At 53.8% G+C, this 23710-nt stretch overlaps 1 protein-coding gene across 3 annotated transcripts in view; it reads right to left on the bottom strand.

Annotated features, from left to right (window-relative positions):
• Adcy7 (adenylate cyclase 7) overlaps nucleotides 1–19130 on the bottom strand; it is a 58086-nt gene extending 38956 nt beyond the window's left edge. Inside the window, exon 1 of one of the 3 annotated variants that reach the window (XM_076571748.1) lies at nucleotides 19048–19130. The gene's annotated coding sequence lies outside the window, so the exon portion shown is untranslated. Of the gene's footprint in view, nucleotides 1–2023; nucleotides 2310–18747; nucleotides 18847–19047 lie in introns of those variants that run through there. The other 2 variants (XM_076571746.1, XM_006971769.4) reach the window with 2 other exon arrangements.
• Nucleotides 19131–23710: the final 4580 nt, after the last annotated feature.

Genomic DNA, 23710 nt, shown 5'->3' on the forward strand with positions numbered 1-23710 from the left:
CCACAGTTTTGTCTTCCAGGGCGGAAGGAATGGGAGGCCGCAACGAGGGACAGACCACCTTGTCACTCAGCAAGACGCCACCAAGCAATAGTAGAGTGGCAAGGATGCCCTATCCGAGTCCACCTCTCCGCTGAAGCTGGACATGACTGCCCGTCCCAGAAGGCTGAGCCCAGCTAAGGCCTCGGGTGGTCAGGCATACAGAAAGTCCATGACATCCGGCCGTCTCACTGCTCCAAAGACAGCAGTCACACTGCACAGGGACCTCTCTTTGAGGAAGCTGACTCTCCAGATGGCGGGGGGCCACCATTAGTCACCTCCCCCCCACTAGTCCACAGCCGAGCCCCTGTTCTCTGCTTTGACCCTGGACCTCACCAGAAAGGAATCGGCGTCCTGACCCCCATTTCACCCTCCAGCATGGTGGCCACTACCCTTGTAGTGCCCAGGTGGGGACTGGTGGAAGGGAGACCTGACCCAGGACAACAGACCATGGCCCCCGATATTTTTTGTAAACTGGGTAGTGAATGACTTCGACCACCCAGGGTCAAAGCAACAGTCCCAAACTGTAAGGGTGCTCACATGTCCCTCAGACAGTGTCATGGACCTCTGTCCTCCTTCCAAGAGGTAACTCCTGCTTTGTCCCTTACCACGTCCACCTCCATCCCCGAGAGCCCCAGGGCCAAGTCCTAGCTAGCACGGAGGCCTTTCAAAGCCACTTCCGAGCCTGGGACACAAGCACTTCTTCCACACAGCGGGGCCTTTCCTCCTGCCGCCCCTCCCCCGCAGACACCTGGAACAGGGAGCCCCAGAACGCTAGGTGCTCTAGCTCTACCGAAACGAGAGACCTCAAGCCCGGACTTCCTGCAGCAGCAGCGCGCCTTGCTTCAGACTTCCTATGAAGCCCAACCCTTCCCTGCGGTCTCTCCACTCTCCGAGACAATAACGCATTCCATGCCAGACCCAGTATCTTTCTACATGGGGTTTTGTTTTGTTTTGTTTTGTTTTAACACAACTCACTCAAACCTTCACTACTTAAACTTTAAATGTGTTCACTCACACACAGGCTGAGACCTGAGCAACAACAAATGACCCGTGCCGTGGGACCCATGGGTCTAGCCCGCCCCTCACATCACGGCGGAGAGCTGGGGACCACTCAGTTATACAGAGCCTTCTAGGCAGAGCCAGCCCATATTGTGGCCTCCAGTCCAAGCCTTTGAAATCTGTGGTGGCCCCACATCCAGACACCACGCCACCCTCTCCCGGTGGCTGGCCAGGGAGAATGATCCCTGTGCCTGCCCCTGAACGGGGAAGAGACACCTGTTCCACCTGGGGCCATGCACATGGGACCCCCTCCAAATGGCCCACCTTAATCCTGGGGCCTTAAAACAGAGGGAAAGAGGGAAAGAAATTGTTCCCTTTCCCTTAGACATTTTTGGTTTTCTGTCTCTTAAGTGTGTATCATTTTCAGAATATTGTTTTAATTTTTTTCTCTCTTATTATTGGTGCTGTGGATGCAACCCAGTGTACCTCAGGCATGCTAAACAAGTACCCTGCCACTGAGCTACACCCCAGCCCCCACATTCAGAATTACTTTTTGTTGCTTTGTTTAGTAAGTTTCTTTGATAATTTTTATTTTCTGTGAGAAAAAAAATGAGATGCACGTGTGAATGTAAAATCACAATCTTGAAAGAAACACGGGCATTTAAGAGTATGCAGTTCCCAGAATTCCAGGTAACAGGGCCAAGTGAAGAGCATCACCGCCTAAGACCCGGCAGCACCGGTTTGCCAGACTGGGAAAAGCCCGGCCCAAACTGTCTGGGTTTCCCAGTGAGGAGCCGCCTCCAGGCTGTCTGCCCAAGACTGAGGAGCCCCGACTCCCCACCAGCCTGCCCAGGCCACCAGCAGCCAGGGCTGGGCTCACCTCCCTCCCACAGGCCTGGGACCCAAGGCTGTCTGTCCTGCTGTCCCTTAGGCCCCGAGCCAAAGAACAGACGCCAAGCCAGCCCATGCCCAAATCACACTTTACCTGGCGTTTCCGAGGCACTGAAGCCGCCCAGCCAGGCTCTGTGGCTGCAGGGAGGTGGCAGGGCCCTCAACAGCCTGCTCCCAAGGCGTCCAGCCTCACACATGGGAAGGCTCCCTCCACCGGCTACCTAATGAGAGTGAGTCACATCTGGGACCCACCACTTCCTGCTCGGCAGTGGTAACGGCAAAGGCTAACTAAGGCTAGGCCTTCAGCTCAGCTCAGCTCCTGCTGTGGTGGGGGTGTGAGGAGGGCCCCTCTCACAGCCTGTGAGCCTGCCACAGGAGTGGGGGAGCTGCCAGGCCAGGCTCCCAGCTCCAATGACTTCATGGAAATTTGAAGCTTGAAGCTGGAACAATTTTTTTTTTTTTTTAAATTATAAAACATGAAGTGAAAAATCTCCATTAGCAGCCCCAAGACGACTGCTCCAACCGGAGAGCAGACGCATCCTTACTGAGCAATTAAGCTGACAGCCTGACCGAGCCTCCAGCTCAGCCGCTCCCAGACAGCCCCCCCCCCCCCCCCCGACTCATTCCACTGTAGTGATATGGTGGCCTGGGGTGCCCACCTGAGAGGTCACAAATCTTTCTGCCCTCCACATCTGTCCCCAGTTGGGGCTAGGGCAGGAGGAAGGTCTAGGCTCAGCCTTAGGATTCTGATTCCAAACCAGCAGCGCCCCTGCCTGAAGCCCCTTGGCAGCTGGCAGCCGTGGTCATCAGGAGCCCAGGGCTCAAAGCTGGCTTCCCTTCTACCGAGAGCCCGGCCTCACTTCCCCCTGGGGTCATGGGGAGCCCAGCAGTAACACAGCACACTGCAAAGGGCTGGGAGGCAATGAGCTGGCCCCTCCTGGCACACACACACACACACACACACACACACACACACACACACACACACACACACACACACAGCACCACCTGGTCCTCAGGCAGCCTCCCCTGCACGGAACCTAGAGTACTGAACTTTCTTTTCCTACCTCTTCTCTAGATGCCCCAACTCCATGTGAGCTCCTCAAAGTGAGGCATCTCTCCCCCTCCCACAGTGTGGGACATTCCTGGTGTAGCCTCCAGCCTCTATCCTTTTCCCCTTGGGGCTGTCTTCCCACAGGCTACATCCTTGCTGAGAGCTACATCCTTTTTTACCCAGCATCCAGAACACACTGGCCAAGTACCGGAACACAGTTGGGATTTCAGAGCCGGTCCCTGTGCTGGGGGGTACGAGGTGGCCTACAGGAGGGCAGAGGGAACCTCACAGAGAAGCCAGACGTTGGTATACCCTTCACTGAGCAACTCTTTCCCAGGCCTGGGTGTGCTGAAGCAAAGACGAAAAAGGTGTCACCGAGGAGGAGAAAAGGCCAAGGCCTCTGCTACCCGCACAACTGGAATGACTTCAAAGAATACACAGGGATCACCCAGAGAGCCAGCAAGATGGCTCAGCGGGCAAAGGAGCCTGCCACCCAGCCTGGCAACCTGAGTCAAGCCTGGCAACCCACATGGTAGAAAGAGACCCACCCCCCACAGGCTGTCCTCTGACCTCCACGTGTGCATGGTGGTATATGCATGTGAACACACACACACACACACACACACACACACACACACACAATAAAAATGCAATAAAACATTTAAAAACTAGATTACCTACAAATCAGTAACAAAAAGACAATCGGCCTGATGTAGTGATACACGCCTTTAATCCCAGCACTTGAGAGGCAGTGGCAGGAGGATCTTTGTGAGTTCAAAGCCAGCCTAGTCTACAGAATGAGCTCTAAGCCAGTCAGGACTATATAGTGAGACCCTGTCACACACACACACACACACACACAAAAAAAAAAAAAAAAAAAAAACACAACAAAATAATAATAATAATAATAGTAACAAAAACATTGGTCCAATTAAAAGACAGGCACAAGCCAAGCATGATGGGACACACTTTTAGTCCTAGCTACTCAGGGGACTGAAGCAAGAGGATTGTCTTAGTTCAGAAGTTTCAAGTCTGCCTGAGCAACATAGTGAGACCCTGTCACATGCACACAGTAATAATTAAAAAAATAGACAAAAGAATTAAACAGGTGTTTCAACACAGATGCTCCTTAAACAATCAATAAGTGCCTAAAAAGGTACTTAGTACCACGAAGCAGCAGAAGATTAAAGCCACTCAGATTCTGCTGTACCACGAGGTCAGTTAAAGGACAATACCATGTTGACAAGAATGTGGGGCAACGCCAGTTCTCGATCCTGTGAACAGGACCGGGAACACTGGAAAGCGGCTGGGTGTGCAGACTCAAGGTAACCAGACGCTTCCCCATGCAGGTGTTCCACATTAAAGGTGCAGCGTTAACCACGCTCGGCAGACTGAAAACAGCCTGCCTGGCCTGCAACCGTGGCACAAGCCTTCATGGACCTGCACAGCACAAGCTACTCCACGGTAAGAAGGCGGACCGCTGGTAGAGGTAACCACACAATGAACCGGGGTAGACAGTGAGAACCTTAGTGCTCCCTGGGCAGTGCCCCTAGGGAACCTGCTGATTAGAGGACACAAGGGACCTTCTGGGATCCAAGGGGCTCTCCCCCTCCCTCGGGTGTTAGCCACCTTGGTGTGCAGAAGTAACTCTTCCCCGTCCTCTTCACACCAGTGTCCTTGACTGAATCACACATCTTTCTCTCATGGTCACATTAATCCCTGGGCGTCCATTTATTCAGGAGGCTTGGTGCTGGGCACTGTAAGACTCACAGGTCTGGCTTACACCAGAGGACAAGACTCGAGCGGGGGTGGGGGGCTGGGGGGGTGGGGGTAGCAAAAGGAGGATGCTGCCAGGAGGAGAGGTGGACCCAGGCTCTGAGTGGAGGTTATGGGGGCTTGGAGCTTCTAGCAGGGAAGGCTCACGGGCCTGGGGGTTCTCAGGCTAGTGGAGGAGGGGCCCTCTGCCCTGCTGCTAATTCTGAGAGGTGACCCAGAAGCACTGGTCATGGGAGAGGACGCTAGCTGTGGGAGGGAGGAGAGACACCAGGCTGGACCACCCAGAGACGGCAGGAGATACGTGATAACGAATCCAGCAATGCCTCCTGCCTACCGTCCTTGAATAACGTGGCACCCCCAGGCACACTCGACTCCTCTCACCCACACCTCACCCTCCTCTGAGGTCCTCTCAGCGCAGAGGTTGGTGGCCCCTGTGGTCACATCTGACACTTGGCTGTGTTCTGGGCGGCATGCTGACTTCACAGGCACAGCTCATTAATTCCCCCATTGTCCAGCCCCACTGCCCTCCTCAGAGGAGGATGTAGGTTAAGAGGATGTAGCACTCGCCAGTATACACAGCTCTGAGAAGCTGTACCTCAGCTACTCCCCGGGAGTAAGGAGGTCCTCAGGACCTCCAAACCCTAGCCCACAGGACTCCCAACCCTTCTTCGAGGGATCCTCCATCTTCCCCCGGCTCCCCTATCTTCCTGCGACTCCCCCAGAACCTGATGTCCTCAGGCCTGGGAAGCAGAAGACAGGTAGACTGGTTCCTGCAGGTTCCACCGCCGCTAAGCTTTTCTGTCAGGACTCCACCCAGTCTCCTCTCCGGGGTTAAAGACACAAACTGATTTCGAGTGCCCAGGCCAGGAAGAGGTGGGACGGAGAAGGCATCCACACTAGAAGCACACAGACCTGAAAAGCTCTGCTCTGAGATCCGGGGTCCCAAACTCAGGAAAACAATCTCACCCTTGCCAGGAAATGTTTGCTCCCTACAGAAAGGGGTCCCAAGGTGAGGCTGGTGCCACATGCTGGGTAGGCAAGGACAAACCAGGTACAATTGTCAGTCAGCCAGCCAACAAATAATACTGAGCAAAGAGCAGGACCAGCTGACAAGCCCAGTTGTGGTGTCCCGCCCCCATGGAGAAACCCCATAGCACCCCAATGCCTTTCAAACGATGGGCCGTTTCTGCAGGGGCAGGAAAGATGTGAGGAGAGAAACCGCCCTGACTCTGTCTGTTAGCCTCACAGCCACGGGCTTCCTCCTCTGCCTTGAGGGCTCAGGACCCTCACTGGGCTGACCACAGTCTGAGCAATCGGCTGGCCACTCACGCCAGCTCAATTCTTGACCTGGGGCGATGAAGGTCCACAAACAGAGCTTCCGTGTGTGTGACCTCACCCAAGCCACAGCATTCCAGCGAGCGGCGGTAAAGTCTGGGCAATGCTGCACTCTGGGCTGAGCCTCTGTGAGGGCTTAGGTTCAGTCAGTTAAAGAGACAGGCAGGGTGCTGGCTGGGCTGCTCCTCACAGTTCCAGTCCCGAGAGTCTGGCTCTGCTTCCTGCCTACTGTCCTCACAGACTTTACGTGACTAACCTGTGCCTCAGAACAAGTCTCCTCTCTCGGCCCTAACACTCAGGCCCAATCCTTTTTCCACCCCGTTTCCCTGATGGTACCACCCAACGGCCTCACTCTTCCAGGCCCCTGCTCAGACCCTTTTACTTCCGGGTCATGTCAAAATACTATGGATCCTGTCAAGTCCGGTGCAGCAAGCCTTCCTCCAGGCCCCAGGCTCACGGCCACAAGTCCCCCCACAGAGAACAGGCCGTGCAGCTCCCCAGGCTTGAGGTTAAGCAGCCCCAGGTGCGCTTGTGACCAAAGAGAGCCAAGGAAGGGGCAGGCGTGGGACTTTTAGGTGGACCACTGTGACCTATATGAGGGCAGGGCTCTGCTGTCGCAAGGCTGTTGGCAAGTGAGCCTCCGGGGACCCTGCTTCCTGGGATTCATACCTGACACAGCCTGGACTCCCTCCCTGTGTGACCAATGGAAAAAAATATTACTGAAATCACATGACCTCTGAAGTCAGGCAAGACCCCGGGGCTTCTCTCTTGGATTAACCCCTCTAAGGGAAGCCATCTTGGGAGCGGATCCCCAATCTTTATCAGGCTTCCAGATGACTTGGAGTCAGCTCCACGGGCAGGTCTGGCTACAACCTCAGCTGACCCCAAGTCAGAGCCACCAGGCTTGAAGATCAGACGGACCACTGCCACTGAGGGAAAGCTGGAGTAGTCGATCATTTCTCAGCAACAGACAGGGAACGCGCGAGTACTGTGCCCGAGAAGTGTCTCAAAATAAAAGAATCGGAGAGCTAGACAGAGCAATCTTCGTGGCCATTGGAGCCCTGGGTCCAGCCACAAGTGGCTTGTACCAGAGTTCCCCCGGCTTTGAGTGCAAGCCTTCTTTCCTTGGGTTGGAGCAGAGTGTCTAGCACACCTCCCAAAACTGCTCTTTCCCCTCTTAGGTGGCAGCCCTGCCTGTTCAGAAGGGCCCAAAGCACCTCTCGTCTCTTGCCTCAGAGGCCCCGCAGAAGGTTTCCCTGCAACAACAGGGATTTCAGGACCTCGTGGTGTTCCTGCCAGACTGAATTATAGCACATCCCTCCCTAGACAGGGCAGCACAGGCCCACAGAACCCACCCTGCCGCCAGCAGCAGAAGCACTGTGGGGGTTCTCCTCCTCTAGAGGCAGGGCAGGCTGGCTCGGGTCCCCCCAACCCTCTGCAGCTCTTCCATGCTCTGGCCAGTCAGGGGTGCCTTGTCAGCCTTGTGGTCCTGTCACTCAGCCTCCCTGGAGATGGATTTTCCCCGAGGTCCGGGGAGCATTCCAATGCTTAGACTCAGCTCCTCCCAGCCTGGGCTCAGGGACACGCAGGGATCTCTTCCTGTCCAGGCTGGGCACACAGACAACGTCCTGGTCACACCTTCATTCCATAGGCAGACTGCAGGGTTTCCAGAAGAAAGGGACTTACGAGGGCCATGCAAGCCATGACAAACAAAGGGAAAGCTAGGGCCTCATGGAGTCACTGTGGCCATCAAGCTGCTCCAAATGCCCATCTCACTGAGCACTCCACCTTCCCCCATCCAGCCCCCACCGCCCGTGCCTGTGCAGAAACGCCAACCTGCTGCTTGGCCTAGTCTCATGAGAGCTAAGAAGAGTCCCGCACCCGTGAGTGCTGCAGCCTGCCCAGAGGCAGGAGCTGGCTCTGTGGTTGCCAGATGTTGGCCAGGCCGGGGAGACGGGGCTTTTGCAGAAGGGAGAGGCCAGTCCAGGTCACAGTATGTTGAGTAACAGCAGAGAATCCTAAAAGAACAGATGTGAAAGCAATGGTCCTGCCAGCCAAATGCTTGATTTCCTTTGAAAGGCTTGGCAGTAGGGCCGCACCGAGTGCCTGTCTTTTCCTGTCTCCAGCCTGGAATGACCTTGGGAGGGCAGGGAGGAAGACCACATCCCTTCCAGCAGAGCCTGGGGACAGCTCAAGCAAGGAACACAGCGTGGTGCGCACCCGGCCCTGGCTTCACACCCAGAATCACATAGGAAAACAACAATCAGGAAGAAGATATTCCAGGCCTTGAAAGTTACTATCGTATGACAGCATTCAGCCTTTTCATTCTGTCTTTTGAGAAAGGGTCTCTAGCCCAGACTGAACACGCCACACTGCCAAGTGTGGCCTGTGGCACTCCTCACCATACCCTGTTTATGCTGTGATGTAGGTAGAATCCAGGACCCCCTGGGTACCAGGCAAGCATTCGACCAACTGAGCTGCATCCCGGGCCCTCGCACATTTTCACTACCTTTTTATTTATGTCTCCGGTCTTAGCTAACGAGAGAAGGCGAGGGCTTGGTAGCAGAGCACCTGCCTCGGTGTTCTGGAAGGAAGAAAGGAAATATAAGGAGGGAGGGGAAGAGGAAAGGAAGGAAATATCAGGAGGAAAAGTCGCGTGGGTAAACTGTGAAGGAAAGAGGGGAACTAGAGAGATGCACCACACCTAGCAGCTGGAACCTGGTTAAGAACGAAGGTCTTTCCTCGCTGGAAGCCTTGGAGTGAGCACTCCACCAGAAGGACCCAGCAGATACCTCCCAGAGGCTGCACAGCCAACTTCTCCACACGGTCTATGGAGCACAGTCAAGCTGGATTGGATAAGCCCGTGGGTACAACCACCTGACAAGATTCAGGGGACCAGGAACACCGTGGGAGACTGGTGTCATGGAAAAGGCTACATGGGAGACGCGCAAGAAATGAGTATCAACCACACATATGCAACAAATGAAAAATGTAACAGGAACCTCCCAAGGCCCATTTGGATCTGGATTTTTGTTTTGTTTTTTTGAGATAAGGTCTCACTATATAGCTCTAGCTGTATTGGAACTCACTCTGTAGACCAGGCTAGCCTCAAACTCATAGTGATCTGCCTGCCTCTGCCTCTGCATCCTGAGTGCTGGGATGTGCCATCACACCTGGCTTGCATCTGGATTTTTTTTTTTTTAAGGTTTTTTCGAGACAAGGGTTTCTCTGTATAACAGCTCTGGCTGTGCTGGAACTCACTTTGTAGACCAGGCTGACCTTGAACTCACAGAGATCGGCCTGCCTCTGACTCCCAAGTGCTGGGATTAAAGACATGAGCCACCACCACCCAGCTGGATCTGTATTTTTTAAATACTGAAAAATAGCTATTTTGTTTTTTGAGACAGGTAGTCCAAGCCGATCCTGCCTTGGCTTCCTGAGTGCTGGTGCATGTATACCACAATCCGCTCAACATTTGTTGTTTTTCCTGATAGAGAACTTGAAAATCCCCGTAAGTTGGACCTATGCATTACGAAAAATAGTCACCATACAGGGCCACTGAGCTCCTGGTAAAGTGCTCCATCTAATCAGAGCTTGTCCCTTTGGCTTGCCTCTTCCCCGCCCCCCACTCCCCTGCTTCTGCATTTGATTACCTTATACCTCACACAGATGTGAGAGCAAGCAGGATTTGTGCTTTTTTTCTCCATTCATCAGCATTGTTGTAATAGAATGTCCTCCTTTCAGAGGCTCCATAGCGCTTCACTGTGTGACTTGCCACATTTTCTCCACCAGGCATCTGCTGTTGGGACCCAAGGATGCCTCTCTACGTTGCTATGTTGGATGGAGTTGCCAACAGCGTGGGCGTGCTGGCAGTGTCTCTCCAGCAAACCAACGTGGAGCGTTCTGGCTGTGTACCTGGTGCTGGAGCATGTGTTAGCCCCGTTCCTAGTTTCCTGAGAAGCCTCCTCTCCGTTTTCCGTAATGGCTGCACCGGCCTCATTCCCACCAGCACTGTGCCAGGGTTCTGCATCTCCACATGCTGCCACCAGTCATCTCTCACCATTCTGCTAACAGCCGTTCTGGCGGGTGGGACGTAGGCTCGCCCTGCGGTTTTGCGTGTGCTTCCCTGACGACTAGCAAGCATGGATGTCCGCTGCTTACTTGTAGGACTCATGTCCGTGCTTGCACTGTGCCCACTTCAAACAAGGCTCTTTAGACTCCTGCTGCAATTTTACTATCTCACATGTTTGGGATATCAATCCCTCATCAGATGCTCACCTTGCAAATATTTCCCCTAGCTCACACGCCCCCTCTTTCCATGCTGCCTCCTCCCCCATGAAGAAACTTTAGTCTGATGTGATCCCATAACCTGAGATTTTAGAATAAAATCCAGATTATTTTCCAGAGCAGTACCACAGGGATCTGTCTCTGTCTCTCTCTTCAAGAAGTTTTGTAGTATCAGATGACATGCCTTTAGTCCTCTTGGGCTGGGGTGTGCATGTGTGTGTGTAAAATCTGCGAGATAGGAGCCTAATTTCATGTTCTTGTAGGTGGATCCCTGCTTTTCACTGTCCTTTTCCCTTTGTGTATTTTTTGGCATCTGGTTGGAAATCAGTCATCAATGCACAGGTGAGCTGGATCTCCCTACCCTGTTCCATTTTTATGCCAGTACCATACTGTTTTAATTTCATAAGCTTTGTGGCATAGTTTGGGACCAAGATGTATGGTATCTTCAGCCGTGGTCTTTTCACTTGAGGTAGCTTTGGCTATTTGGAGTCACCTGTGGTTTTGCATGAATTTTACAGTTATTGTTTCTTCTATTTCTGTGAAAATTGTCATTGGAATTTTTATGGAGGTTACACTCTGTAGATCAACTGGGTGATTTGGACATTTCAACAATACTAATCCTTCAAAACCATGAATATAGGATGTACTTCCATTTATTTTTGTTCAGTTTCTTTCATCAGTACTTGATAAATTTCAGTCTGCAGTTTTTCATCTCCTTTGGTCAAATGTATTGCTAAGGTCTCTTCTGGGCTGAAGAGATGGGATTTATTTCTTCTCTGGCTAGTTCCCTCCAAGTGTGTAGAAACATGGCTGATTGCCCTGTATATGGATTCTGCCCACGAACTTCACTACATTCCGTTATCAGTTCTAACAGATTTTAGTGTTGCGTGTGTGCTCCAGAACTATTATCTGTTCGTGAAACAGAACAGACTCCAACTTGTACGGATGAAGTGATCATGCTGTCTGGAGGGGGAAGTGTGTGGGCAGCAATGACTCGAGGCTAGCCAGGATGTGGAGGCCGAGGATGAGTCTATGGGGTAACCATACTGCTCTGCACACGTCCATTTTTCCACAATGAAATGCTAAAGCACATCCCCGTGAGCCCTGACTGACACCTGTTGTCCCCTCCCAGTGACTTTTAGCCCCTTCTACAGTGAGGTCCTCAGAGGAAGGTGGCTCCCTAGGGTCTCAGCCAGTGTGCCTTACTCCCAGCTGGAGAAAAGACAGGCTGATAGCCTCCCCTAGTCTACAAGAGCCTCTTGCTGGAAGCCCAGCAGGCTGCAGGGCCTCTGCCTCCCCGGCACCTGTCAGTCAGAGCACACTAGCCACCTTCCCCGTGTCTCTGCACCTCACCCACTGGACTCAGACTCCAGGTTCCAGCCCGGACAGCATCTCATGCCTGTCCTGGCAGAGCCCTCTCTGGAGAGCTCCTCCCTGTCTCATCCCCGACCACAAAGGAGCTTACCGGGTAGCAGAAATCACCCAGAGCCTGCAGGGTCCATACCCCAGACACAGCTTAGCACAAACCTGTGCTTGTCTGCGGCCACCACTGTGTCAGGAAATGGACCCACGTTAGCTTAGCCTAAAATGGTCTTCCCACTGCGAGCAAGGATGCAGCTGCTTGCTGGTTGTTTGAGCGGAGATATAACTACAAAAAACCTGAAAAGGGGTCTGGAGAGATGGCTTAGCATGTAAGAGTGCAGGCTGCTCTTGCAGAGGACCTGCGTTTGGTTCTCAGCACACACGTCAGCAGCTCACAACCGCCTGTAACTCCAGCTCCAGGGGCCAGACGCCTCTTGCTTCTGCAGGCACCCGCAGTCACATGCTCAGTGGTTCCTCCTCCCCATCACCACCACATATACATAAACATAGTTAAAAATCATTTTTAAAAAATTAAATATTGAAAAACACTGAGAACACGCTTAATGTCCAGGTACAGGGGTCAGGGGAAACCAGCGAACTCCCCTGGTTGAATGCTGCTCTGTCTGAAAGGCCTTAGTTTCCAGTCCCCAGCTCCACAAAGAGCAGGGTCACATGACAGTCTTCTTGGAGAGCAGTCAAGAAAGCCTGGATTCTCTTTTCCCTTTTCTGTACTAGAGACTGAACCCCGGGGCTCACGCATGCTAGGCAAGCACTCTGCCACTAAACTGCATTCCCAACCCTGGTTTTGATTATTTTGTTTGATTCGTGTATGTGTTTACACATGTTCACGTGGGGAGTGCACATGTGCTTGCTGAGTTTAAATTAATGCTATTTCATGCACACATATGTGTCCACCTATGGGAGGCTGAAGGTTGACACTGAGATGTCTTCCACAACCATATTTCCCACCTTATTTTTCTGAGACAGGGTCTCTCACTGAACATGGAGCCCACTAATGTGGCTGGACTGGCTGGCCAGCACCCCTGAGATCCTCCCGTCTCCACCATCTCCCAAGTGCTGGCATCACAAGTGTGTACACTGGCCTGGCTCATCACAAGTGCGTACACTGGCCTGGCTTTTTATGTGGGTCGAGAGATCAAGTCCCATCCTTATGTTTGCACAGCCAGCACGTGACTGACCTTTATCTCTAGGCTTGCTTCCGATTTTGATTTGAGACAGGGTTGCACTAAGTTACGCAGACTGCCCCGGAACCCACTGCATAGCCCAGGCTGCCCTTGAACTTGTGGTCCTCCTGCCTCAATCTTCTGGGCAGCCACGACAGGATTTGTGTGCGTGTGTGTACAAATGCCAAAGTTAAGAAAAAATGGTCTGGAAAAAAAACATACCCCAGTATCCAACATTATACTTTAAAGTGTAAAGATCCAATCAAGGGGTTAGGGATTTAGCTCAGTGGTAAGGCTCTGGGTTCGATCCTCAGTTCCCCTCCCCCAAAAAAAGACCCAATCAAGGTGTGGGGGCACACACCTGTAATCCCAGTGCTTGGGAAGACTGAGGCAGGAGGAACAAGAGTTCAAGGCTGACCTGGGATACATATCAAGACCCTGTCTCAAAAAATCATCCCCAGGACTGGAGAGATGACTCAGAGGTTAAGAGCACTGGCTCCTCTTCCAGAGGTCCTGCGTTCGGTTCCCAGCACCCACATGGTGGCTCACAACCATTTATAATGAGATCTAGCGCCCTCTTCTGGCCTGCAGGCAGAACACTGTATGCATAATAAATAAAATCTTTTTTTTTTTTAAAATCACCCCCAAAAGGAGAGCGGAAGGTGGCTGTAAGGTTTTGTTCCCACATTATCACTGTAGTTTCTGATTCTGAGTTTAATAACAAACTGGGATGTTTCTTGAACTTAGTAATGAAAGCCAGCCTAAGAGAAGGACCATGATCCAAGCCTTGCAGGAAGCAGCAGCTCTGCCATCCACTCACAACTGTGGCCTGGTTGACCTCCAAGGGTCATATCACCCATGAAACCTCAGTTTCCCTATCTGTCACACCCCACACCCACCAAGTTAAAGCCCCTTCCCATCTTCACAGAACCTGGTCCCTCCTCTATGAGGTAGAAACTGTAATGCACACCCATAGGGTCACATATACCATGCCCGTGGCCACTACCCATAAGCCCCTTTCCTGCCTAATGGCCCTGTTTCCAGGCTGTTCTGACCAGCTGTGCCCAGAGCCATTCCGTCCTCATGGGCAGAATGGTCCTTGATGGAGGCACCAGATGTACGTGTTCACATTTTACAGAGAATAACCCAGAAGCTCGGAAAAGAGATAGCTACTTCCTTTGTAAGCAAAGGTAGGGCAAAAACCCCAGCCTGGACCCTCTGAGAGCCCCACCCTAGCCCCACCCATGGTGAGGGACCAGGGACCAGCAACCTTGCATGCCTCCTATGGAGACAAGTATACAGTTCAGGGCTGTGGGCAGGGCAGAACTGGGAACACACTGCAACAGAAGCCCCACCTGCCCTGCAGTCCCCAGCACCCCTCCCAGTCACAGCAGGTGAAGGAAGACAGCCCCTGGACGGCCCCCAGGCCAGCAAGCCTAGAGTCCCTAGAGGCCACCATACAGACAGGCCAGCCAGGAGGGGACTCTGGCAAGCTAAAGCCTGGTTGTAAAGACTGCCACTGAGCTACAATGGCTGCCATGTCCCAACATGGCCAGTGACACTGACCTTCTGGGTTGGCGAAAGAAACTAGAGACTGGTGGGTTTGTGTAAAATTGTGCAGCAGTCATCCACAGGAAACTCTAAGTACTCCTGTGTTCGGGCTGGGGATGTCCTGCCGTGTGGATCTGAGCGGACCATGTGACCTCGCTTTAAGAGCTGTGGTCTGCAACACAGAACTAGACCTGTCCCTCCGTTATTTTGACAACGAGACACTTAGCCGAGACTAGTGATAACAAACAACACTACCAGCTAGTGTCCCTGCGTTCAAATGAAGGCTATTTCATTCAGACCACAGTCTCGTACGACAGGTAATGCTTTAAAGTGTATACTGCCATGCTGGTGCACGTCTGGAATCCCAGTATTCAGCCGGTGAAGCAAAAGATCATGAATTCAACAACAAACCTTGGTGTTTTAAAATTAAGGAAGAGAAAAAAAAAAAGCCTTCGGAAAAGTCTTAAAAACAAGGAATTCTATATTCTTTCTCTGGATTTGTGTAGTCGCCCTAATTTGCTCTGATTTCTTGTCTGTCTGTACAGATCTCTTTACTAGTTGTGTGTGTGTGTATGTGTGTGTGTGTGTGTGTGTGTGTGTGTGTGTGTGTGTGTGTGTCTGTTTGCCGTGCTGGGATGGAACCCAGGGCCTGGCACAGGCTAGACCGTGCTCCACCACAGTGCTCTCATCATGGAACCCCCGTATCTCACTCCCAGCGACACTGCTTCCAGAACCTTCCCAGCTTTCTCAGTCCTGGGCTCCCCACCTGCAGCTCAGCTCTCAGGTCTCCTGTGGACCCTTCAACCCCGGGCTGGTCCTTGGCCTTGAGTTCTTACTGTCTTCACTGAGAGAGGCTGAAGTGCCCACCCAGTGTCCCCCTCCAGGGAAAGGTGAGTGGGGGGGGGCCCCCGCGGCGGTTAAGCTCAAGAAGGGTCCCCTCCAGGCTGTGCACTGGCTCCAGGCCTCAATGCCAACAGCAGCCTCACTGGCAGCAGGTGGGGGCCGGGCTCCCTCTGCAGCAGGTGGAGGCTTCACACAGACACCTCGTTCAGCCGGCGATTAGCAAGCACCTTTCTGTGCATACTTCCCGGGGTCCTGCTCAGCTCCCACATGTGGCTATGGCCCTGGCGGTGTGCCACCCCCTCATTCTGTGGCCCCAGTTAGCCACTGGAAGATAAACAGTGGGCTGGGGCAGAGAGTTCTCCCCGCCTCTGTGTAAACGGGGGACAAAGGGGACTGGGGATGGGTGGGGCCAGAGGATGGATGAGGCCTTTTCTTGTTTGTGTATGTGTATACGTACATATGTGCACATGTAAGGGCCAGAAGTCAACCTTATGTGTCCATCTCTCAGATCCACCTTGTTGTTTTAAACGGATTTCCCACTGGCCTGGAACTCAGTGGTAAGGCTGCACCGAATGGCCAGCAAACCTCAGGGACCTGCCTGTCTGCCTCCCTTGTGCTGACACACCACTCACACTTTCCGTCTGCCTGTTTTGTTTTGTTGTTTTTTGAGACAGCATCTCTCAGCTGAGTGGTGGTGGCACACGCCTTTAGTCCTAGCACTCTGGAGGCAGAGGCAGGTGGATCTCTGAGTTCAAGGCCAGCCTGGTCTACTGAGCATGTTCCAGCAGAGAAATCCTGTCTTGAAAACCCAAGTGTGGGAGTGGGGAGTTTCTCGGCACAGCCCTGGCCGTCCTGGAACTCCTATGTAGACCGGGCTAGCCTAGAACACACAGAGATCCACCACCTCTGCCACCCAAGTGTGCCAGCACACCTGGTCCACCCAACTATTTTTTTTTTTTATGAGTCCTGGGGATTAAACTCGGGCCATCATGCTCAGGCGCATTCCTGCCTGGGCTCTCTCCCCAGTCCCGGCCTTTTCTCTTCTTAGAACAGCAGCAGTCTAGGCCACTATGTTCAAAAGGCAAAAGAGACAGCCTAAAGGCCCAAGAGCCCCAGGGCATCTCCCTGACCCACAGACTAACCAAGCTGAAGGGAATGCTGAGGCCAGCGCTGTGGCTGGGGCCTGAACACTCTCCAAGGCAGACCCCAGCTGCCCAGCGGGAGAGGAAGAAGTACCACAGCAAAGGCCGGGAGGCAGAGGCGGAGGCGGGCACGGATGACACTGCAGATGGCATCGGAGGTCCAGCCTGCAGTATCTGGGAAGAAAGAGGGAGTCTGGGGGCTGAGCCCACACATTCAGCCTCCTCAGAGAGGAACTGTGGGCCACTGCTGTCCCAGGACAGAAGAGTCATCCTGGAACTTCAGCCAGAGCCCCCACCCACCATTTTGAGGAGCCGGAAACACGGGCGTCCAAATGAAAGCTGTCACTGACCTTGTCACCTCCATCCTTGGCCTACTGTCCCCATCCCCCAAGCCCCTCTGTCCAGCCTCCGCCCAGCAGGGAACACAGCACACGTCTCAGATTCGGCAGGAGACCCTCCGGGGATACCTTCTGCCTGTGTTCCTCTCTGCTGGGACCGAAACGCCTCATGACCTGAGACCTCACCATGGGAGGTCACGGGAGATGTAGCAGATACAGCAGCTTCATGCAAAGCTAGTGTCACGTCCCCAGGACGGCTGTTGGAAACTCACCAGAATGAACATAGAAGGAAAAAGATCGGCCTCTCCTCCCCACTGACATTTTGAAAACACCACGTAACAAATAAATGACATCAACAAACTCCTCCAAAGATTCCTCCACAAAGACCACCCTCCACAGATGAGCTACTCTGCAGGACCAGCATTTGGGGGCAAGGACAAGACGCCCTGTTTTCCTGTCATCCAGTGGCCTCGAGGGCAGGGCCACTGGAGTCTGACTTAACCCATTGGTCTGCCCTGGCCGGACACTGTCAGGCCACCGAGGGGTTTCCCACTGGCTCGTCAGGGGCCAGCATAGGCCACAGCTACTGAAGAGAGATGACGGGCATGGGAGACACAGGAAGAAGGGAGAGGTGGGCAGGCACTGGGCAAGCAAGGCCGCCTTTCTCTCCACAGGTGATCTTAGGCCCACTGGAGACTCTGCCTTCGGGCATAGGGGCTCGGTTCACAGGCAGGTCTGACACATCAGAACCACGTCAGAACTGGATGAGAAGGCCAGAAGATTAGGCCTAACTCCTAGCCCCTGGCCTGACTTACCTTGAATGACCTCAGCTTTCCCAACTGTCAATGAGGCTGCTGATTCTAACCTGGCCTAACTCATGGTAAACTGGTACAAGGCATGTTCCGGACCCTTTGGAACTGGAGAACCTGACCTCCCTCAGACTTCCTTTGTAGAAGGCCCCAGAAGAGCATCCACCCCCAGAAGCCCAAGGCCGTGGAACACCAAGATAACCTGGTGCCTGAGGTGCCGAATTCAGCACCACAGGAAGTGGTCCACACAGATAATGACCCCCAAGTCATCTAGGGGAGGCTGCTCGCCAGTCTGCATAGGCCCAGCGTCCACTCCCAAGCAGGCCTGTCTCCTCACAGATCTGAGGGCTGAGCTTTCTGGTCAACCAAACCCCAAGTCACCAGTGCACAAGCTGCCCCTACCCCGTGAGGCCCCTGCCACCTGTCAAAGCAGCCCCTGCTCCAACCGTTCCCTCGCCTGGGGGCCTAGGGGACAGTGCCCTGGGCCACACGGCAGGCCAGGCAGCCCCACTGGTTGGATCCTCCGTCCAGCACCAGCACGCTGCTCCCACTCTCCTCTCCAGCTTCGGCTCGGGGCCCGGCCTCTTGACTCTAGGAGAGCCACTACCCTGAGAGGACGGCATCCAGGCAGCTAGCCAGGTCCTCAGCACCCTGCCGCTTCCTTCCTGTGGAAGGCATGTGGGGGCCTGTGGGGGTCCCCGCTCGGCTCCTTCCAAACCCCAGCCCCCCCTTCGCGGGGTCCAGCTGCACGGTGGCTCTTTCATGAGCTCGGTCCCTCAGTCCCTCTAAGCAGACCACCTGGACCCCTGGCTACCCCGCAGGCACAGGGCAGACCCGCCCCGTCACCCCGTCACCAAGAGCCCAGCGCTCTCCAAGGGAGGGATGCGCGGGAAGCAGGGCGGTGGTCCAGAGCCTCGTGCCTCCCGCGTCCCCCCCAGGCCGGGAAGGAAGCTTCGGAGGGGAAACGCGGGGCGGAGGCGGCCGGCCTGGATCCCGCGCCCCGGCCGGCCGGAGAAGGGCGGGCCGAGGCGCCCGCGGCCACCTCGTGCGTTCTGTCCCGCGGGAACCGGGGCGAGGACCCCACAGCCACGCCCGTCGCCCGAGCCCCAGGACGTCCCGGCCCGCGTTCGCGCTCACCTGCCACCGCCGCCACCGCCACCGCCGCCGCCGCCGCCGAGGGCCCGGGCGCCCCCGATTCCCGCCCGCGGCTCTCAGAGCCCGGGCGCCCCCAGCTGGCCGTCCTGAGCGTGCGGGGGCGCGGGCCCGGGACCTCGGGGCGCAGGCCGGGAGCGTCCCCACCCGGTCCCCGCGGAGCCGCCTCCGGCTCGGTCACCAGCAGCGCTCGGTCCACTCCCGTGTCCCTGAGTCTGCAGGAGGGAGCCACGCCCGCAGCCCTAGGTCACCAGACAGACCGCAGCTCCGGGGTTCCCAAAGTACCTCTCTCCCTCGTGGTCCCCGGCGCCCGGCCCATTCCCACCTCGGAGGAGACTAGGCGGTGTCGTCTCGGGGGCCGCCTCCCTCCAGATCTCGGCTGCCCTCCGGCCACGCCCCTGTTTCTGGAAGCCTCCAGGCTGCAACTTAGGCTCTCTTGCCAAATGTGGATGTCCCGATCCTTTGTCACCTAGACCTTGACAAATTAGGACAATCTGAGGTGAGAGCTACCCACCCATCTGCCTTACAGGAATAACCCTATTCGCTTGGAGGACAAAGCCAGCCTAAGAAAGTAAGTGTGCAACCTCGTGGTAACTCCTACAATCTGGGGTGGGGCACCAGAGTTGGAAAAACAAAAAACTACCCTTTAATTAAAGCACACCTTTAATCCCAGCACTCCGGAGGCAGAGGCAGGCGGATCTCTAAATTCTAGGGCATCCTGGTCTACAGAGTGAGTTCCAGAACAGCCGGGGCTACACAGAGAAACCCTGTCTCAACAAGCCCCGCCCCCAAATCTACTCTGTTTCTGAGGCTGGGCAAGCAAGAAGGTGCTACCCTGAGTCACCATGAAGCCCACCCAGCAGGGCGTTCAGCTAGGGCCTCCCCAGGCCTTCTGTCCTCGCATCCTGTATCTATGAATGACTTTCCACATTGCTGGAAGTGTCGGGGGATCTGCTGTGCACGTTTTTTCAGGGTTAACTCAAAGTCTTGGTGGGATCTGCTCAGGGATGGCCTGAGCATCAGGTCTCAGACACACAGGTGACCCTGGGACAAGCAAAGGGTCTGTTCTAGTGGGATCCTGGGGCCGGCTACCCTTCTTACAGGAGAGGAGACTCCAATGAGTCGTGACTCTACTCCCCACAGAAGCCCTGGGTCCCAACCCAGAGATCATCCTGTTACAATCATCTGGAAGGTAGTAACTGACTTCCTCTCCAGGTGGCCAGTCAGGGCATATACCGCCGTCTTCAGCCAGACTGCCCAGCCTTCCTGAGATTGGCCAGGCATCACTTCTGGCACGCCACCGTGATGGCCAAGGTGACACTTGCTGTCTAGACTGAAGCCTATTGGCTTCCCGCTCTAAGAGCTTTGGCCTCAGAGTTTCCAAGAGATGAGCCCCCCGGCAGTGGTCAGATGGTAGCCCTCATCAGAACCCCAGCATCCCCACTCCATCAACAGAAGCCAGGACACAGGTAGGCAGCCTGTCTAATTGGAACTCCAAAATGGGGGGGGGGGGGGAGCGGGGCCGAGAAGTGACTTGGTGCACATCCTCTGGCTTTTCCAAAAGAAAAGGAAAACTGCAAGGACCCCTCACCCTTCTGGTGTGGGTCGGATGGGAACGATACAATGACTGTGGTCTCTGTCGTTTTTTATGTCATCGGCCAAGGCCTGTGACCAGTCTACCAGCAGACAGGAAAACAGAGCTGAAGAAAGGGAGCAGAACAGGATGCCTGCCTCAGCACATGCTGCCAACCCACAAGACGCCTTTACAATCCTCCTCTCTGCTGTGGATACCCCTGCGGCAGCCTGGTGGGACGCTCTGATGTTCAAGCTGTGGCCAGCACTAGGATCTCCCCCAAAGATGCAGTGGAAGCACTCACTGGGTGGGGTGGGCCTGTACCCAGCACAGTGGGGCTGGGGTACTTACTCGGCTTTCTAACTTTTTGGGTTTTTGTTTTTTTTTTTTAAAGATTTTTTTGTTTTGGTTTGGTTTGATTTTGGTTTTCGAGACAGGGTTTCTCCAGCCCTGGCTGTCCTGGAACTCACTCTGTAGACCAGGCTGACTTCAAACTCACAGAGGTACGTCTGCCTCTGCCTCACGAGTGCTGGGATTAAAGCAGAGTACCACCACCGCCCTGCAGTTTTTGTTAAAGATTTTTATTTTAGGTGTGTGTTACCTGCATGTATGTCTGTACACCACGCGTGCTCAGTTCTTGGAGAGGCTAGAAGAGGGTGTCAGCCCCCCTGGAGCTGGAGTTACAGACAGTTGTGAGCGGCTGTGTGGATGCTGGCAACTGAACCCTGGTCCTCTGAAAGGGTAAAAGCACTCCAGCCCCTGTGTGTGGATGCTTTGCCTATATGGACTTAGGTGCCTGCAGAGGCCAGAGGAAGGTATCAGATCCCCTGGAGCTGGAGTTACAGTTGCGAGTTGCCATGTGGGTTCTGGAAACAAAACTCAGGTCCTCTGTAAGAGCAGCCAGTGCTTTTGAGTCCTAAGCCATCAATCTAGACCCTTTACATTATTATTTTTTTTTTTTTTGAGAAAGGGTCTCTCAACCAAGTGGTGGTGGCACACACCTTTAATCCCAGAATTTGGGAGGCAGAGGCAGGCAGATCTCTAAGTTCAAATCCAGCCCTACAAAGTGAGTTCCAGGACAGCCAGGGCTTCATAGAGAAACCCTGTCCCCCCGCCCCCCCAAAAAAAAAGGAGGAGGAGAAAAGGAAAGGAAAGAGAGAGAGAGAGAGAGAGAGAGAGAGAGAGAGAGAGAGAAAGGAAGAAAGGAAGAAAGGAAGGAAGGAAAGAAGGAAAGAAAGAAAGAAAGAAAGAAAGAAAGAAAGAAAGAAAGAAAGAAAGAAAGAAAGAAAGAAAGAAAGAAAGAAAGAAAGAAAGAAAGAAAGAAAAAGAGAAAGGATCTCTCCCTGAATCTGGAGTTGTTTGTCTAGATTAGCTGGCCAGTGAGTGACAAGGACTCATCTGTATCCATCACCGTCCCCTCCAGTGCTGAACTTCGGGGGTGCACAGTCCCAGCCATTCCACAGCCTGGCTGTGTGTGGTCTGGGAAGGGCTGTTAGGAGGTGGAAGGCTGACTGAGTTGGAGGATTCCATCTATGCAGTTTTTAGATTATCCCCTGAGCAGCTGTTGTTTGGGGGACGGGTCACCCACACTTAAAAGTAATCCTGTGGTTCACCAAGCTGTGCCAGATGGAATTGTTCCTTTGGTCTGCTGTTGGCAAACCTGTCTGGGACAAGCAGAATTCGTTCATCTGGAGCTGGAGTGATGGCTCAGTGGTTAAGAAAACTGGCTGCTCTTGCTAAGGACCCAGGTTTGGTTCCCAGCACCTACATGGAGGCTCACAAACCATCTGAAATTCCAGTTCCAGGGGATCTGACACCCTCTTCTGACCTCTGCAGGCACCAGGCACTCATACATACATACATGCATACATACATACATACATACATACATGCAGGCAAAAAAAAAAGAAAAAAAATTAAATAATTTGTTCACATCTTCCCAGGAAAAGTTAACCCTTCAATTCCACAGCTCATGTTTGGAGCACTGTTTTCAGAGTCTATGGAGCATTTAGGAGGCGAGGCCTCCTCCTGGCAGAAGTGAGGTCCTGGAGATGGGCCTTTGATGGTCATAGCCTCTTCTGGTTCTAGCCTGGCCTGAGTATTTTGCTTCCTGGTCCAGCAGGACCTGGGCGAGCTGCCATGTTGTTTCTGTCCCCAGCTCCCACCACAGACTGAGCCGTTCCCTCTGCCTTGCCTTCTTCACAGTGACGAACTGAAACCCTGAGCCCAAATCCTCTCCCATGAAGTAGCTTCTGTTTGGTCAAAGCACTGAGAAAACTGCCTCGTCCCGGAAGTCGGGACTGAGAGGCGGGGCTCTTGGTGTTATACTCTGACCGTGGGTTTCATCAGCCTTCAGGATTGCCTCATAGAAGAGTTGGGAGCTGAAGGATGAAGCTGTAGGCAGAGCTTAATGGTCCTTCTGGTGGGAGCATGGAAGACCAGCATGCCAAGAGGAATGTGGGCATGGGAGAACATACCCAAACCCTCTAAGACAGACGGCAAACCCTAAACCGCGTGTGAGCTCCAGCTGCCTTAGGATCCCTGGATCTGCAGGCCTGCCTCCTGGGGCACACATGGTCTCTAGGACCGCCCTACCAACTGCCCACAACTTTCCTCAGCGGACATCCCATCTTCCCGGGGTCGACATTTCCATAGCAGCTTTGGCTTTCCCTTCAAGGCTATATGCATGCGCAGATGTACACACTTGGGCATGGAGGACGGAGGACAGATTTCGGGAGTCGGTTCTCTCCGCTCTGAGTTCTGGAGATCAAGCTCAGGTTGCAGGTTTGCAGGTGAGCGCCGTTACCTCCCGAGCCGCCACCTCGCCGCTCAGGCCCGGTTTTTCCTGGCTGTCTTCCCATTCCCTTTTGGAATCAAAATGTTTACCTGGTGACACTGAATATTAGAAGTTTGTAACTTTGCCAGGCGTGGTGGCACATGCCTTGATCTCAACACTCTAGAGGCAGAGGCAGGCAGATCTCTGTGAGTTCAAGGCCAACCTGGTCTACAGAGGGAGTTCCAGGACAGCCAGGACAACATAGTGAGACCCTGTCTCAACACCGTCCTCACCCCAAGAAAAGGAAGTTTGTAACTTTCAGATTATTATAAGGGCTCACACTGAGTTCTCCTTGAATCTCAGAAGATACTTTGGACTTTTGAAGAGTGTTGGGATTCAAAACTGGGGACTTTTTTTTTTTTTTTTTTTTTTGGTTTTTCGAGACAGGGTTTCTCTGTGTAGCTTTGCGCCTTTCCTGGAGCTCACTTGGTAGCCCAGGCTGGCCTCGAACTCACAGAGATCCGCCTGGCTCTGCCTCCCGAGTGCTGGGATTAAAGGCGTGCGCCACCACCGCCCGGCCCAAAACTGGGGACTTTTGA

The sequence above is a fragment of the Peromyscus maniculatus genome, chromosome 5 (assembly GCF_049852395.1).
Source record: "Peromyscus maniculatus bairdii isolate BWxNUB_F1_BW_parent chromosome 5, HU_Pman_BW_mat_3.1, whole genome shotgun sequence".
In the NCBI taxonomy this organism is placed as follows: domain Eukaryota; kingdom Metazoa; phylum Chordata; class Mammalia; order Rodentia; family Cricetidae; genus Peromyscus; species Peromyscus maniculatus.